Source organism: Schistocerca cancellata, unplaced genomic scaffold, assembly GCF_023864275.1.
Source record: "Schistocerca cancellata isolate TAMUIC-IGC-003103 unplaced genomic scaffold, iqSchCanc2.1 HiC_scaffold_266, whole genome shotgun sequence".
NCBI lineage: Eukaryota > Metazoa > Arthropoda > Insecta > Orthoptera > Acrididae > Schistocerca > Schistocerca cancellata.
In genome coordinates, this window is record NW_026046288.1 from 10,001 (window position 1) to 12,500 (window position 2,500).

A 2,500-nucleotide genomic window follows, 5' to 3' on the forward strand; every position below is an offset into this window, starting at 1 on the left:
TAGCCGTTTCTCAGGCTCCCTCTCCGGAATCGAACCCTGATTCCCCGTTACCCGTTACAACCATGGTAGGCGCAGAACCTACCATCGACAGTTGATAAGGCAGACATTTGAAAGATGCGTCGCCGGTACGAGGACCGTGCGATCAGCCCAAAGTTATTCAGAGTCACCAAGGCAAACGGACCGGACGAGCCGACCGATTGGTTTTGATCTAATAAAAGCGTCCCTTCCATCTCTGGTCGGGACTCTGTTTGCATGTATTAGCTCTAGAATTACCACAGTTATCCAAGTAACGTGGGTACGATCTAAGGAACCATAACTGATTTAATGAGCCATTCGCGGTTTCACCTTAATGCGGCTTGTACTGAGACATGCATGGCTTAATCTTTGAGACAAGCATATGACTACTGGCAGGATCAACCAGGGAGCTGCGTCAACTAGAGCTGAGCAGCCGGCCGCCCGGGAGTGTGTCCCGGGGGCCCGCGCGAACACGCAAGCGTCCGCTCAATTATTCTGCAAACAGGAGGAGGCTGGGCTCCCCTGCACAATACACCTCGAAACCCTCTCAGGTCCCGGCGGCGCGCAGCGCCGTCCTAAGTACTTGGTCGGGTTCGAGAGAGGCGCAATCGCCCGGAGTTAGGCGAGTAGACGCTTTAGGTGCGACCACCCGTGCTCCCAACTGAGCTTGCCGCTGCCGACAGAGGCCCGGGAGCGTGCTGTCGTGGCATTGCCGGCGGGAGACAACACGCGCCACCTACGGTGACCGGCAGCTCCAACGCCAGCGCCACAGAAGGGCAAAGGCCCCACGTGGGTGCCGAAGCGAACTCTCCCAGCACAGCGCACGTGCCAACACGTCCGCACAACTGCGATACAAACCACCAGCGAGAACCGCTGGGGCGACCGAGCAGCAGACGGCGTCGCGGCGCCGAGTGCCGGGCGGCGGCGCATCCTCAACGCACACAGTCCTCAATCGGACCAGCACACTGCAGATGTCCACCGCGCTTCGCACCGGGTCCGCGAGGACCCACTTTGGCTGCACGGCGCCGCGCGCAGGGTGCCCCGGCGCGCAGCTGCGCCGCCTGCCGCGTCCGTCGGCCGGCGCGCCTGCCACTGGGCGCCCCCACCAGCCGGCTGTAGCGCGTGCGCCCACGCACCGCGCGGCCAGCACGCCGGGCGGCCCCCCCTCACCGGCCGGGGACAGTCCCACCCACCCACAGCCGCGTATCGCTTCACACCCAGATTCACATTCACGTTCGTTGGTATGGTGGGGACCGCTTCGTAGCTGTACCGATCGTTGCCCTCACAGATGTACCTCCAGCAAGATCAACCGCACCACAACGGGTTACCAGTTGTTCATTTGCGTAACGTCACCAGTAAACGTACACGTCCATCCCCGTTTGCAAAGTCAACTATTATTGCATGCCTGCCTGTCAGGTGTCAAGACACACTACATTCGCTCACATCCACGCAACAAAATGTGCCCGACTAGAGGGCACGTGGAAGGTGCCCCCGTACATATGCGATCTCCATTGCGCGACCAACTGTCAACCGGCCTCTGTAGCATGTCGCAGATGTGGAACGCGGGGCACCGTGCTATCACATTGTGTGAGAAGAGACTACTACGTCTGCATACACGCGCCACTACATGAACAGACGGCTCATGCTGATCGCCATCCACTGCGTCCATTACTCCCACACGTCTCTATGGCGTACCACACTGCAATGCAGCTGTTATGGGGAGATGACACATAGCTGTGTACACAACATTCTGAGCCGGTTGCGGTTGGACAACAATACATTAATGTAACGTGTCATATGCCAATTACAGAGCAGGGTAAGGCACAACGTGGGTTAGGTTAAGGCACAACGTGGGTTAGGTTAAGGCACAACGTGGGTTAGGTTAAGGCACAACGTGGGTTAGGTTAAGGCACAACGTGGGTTAGGTTAAGGCACAACGTGGGTTAGGTTAAGGCACAACGTGGGTTAGGTTAAGGCACAACGTGGGTTAGGTTAAGGCACAACGTGGGTTAGGTTAAGCCACAACGTGGGTTAGGTTAAGCCACAACGTGGGTTAGGTTAAGCCACAACGTGGGTTAGGTTAAGCCACAACGTGGGTTAGGTTAAGCCACAACGTGGGTTAGGTTAAGCCACAACGTGGGTTAGGTTAAGCCACAACGTGGGTTAGGTTAAGGCACAACGTGGGTTAGGTTAAGGCACAACGTGGGTTAGGTTAAGGCACAACGTGGGTTAGGTTAAGGCACAACGTGGGTTAGGTTAAGGCACAACGTGGGTTAGGTTAAGCCACAACGTGGGTTAGGTTAAGCCACAACGTGGGTTAGGTTAAGCCACAACGTGGGTTAGGTTAAGCCACAACGTGGGTTAGGTTAAGCCACAACGTGGGTTAGGTTAAGCCACAACGTGGGTTAGGTTAAGCCACAACGTGGGTTAGGTTAAGCCACAACGTGGGTTAGGTTAAGCCACAACGTGGGTTAGGTTAAGCCAC

At 56.8% G+C, this 2,500-nt stretch overlaps 1 non-coding gene across 1 annotated transcript in view; it reads right to left on the reverse strand.

Moving 5' to 3' along the window:
- The window catches only part of LOC126113887 (small subunit ribosomal RNA), a 1,909-nt gene extending 1,485 nt beyond the window's left edge, over positions 1-424 (reverse strand). Inside the window, exon 1 of the ribosomal RNA XR_007524963.1 lies at positions 1-424. This exon is cut by the window's left edge and continues 1,485 nt beyond it. This is a non-coding gene — a ribosomal RNA (small subunit ribosomal RNA).
- Positions 425-2,500: the final 2,076 nt, after the last annotated feature.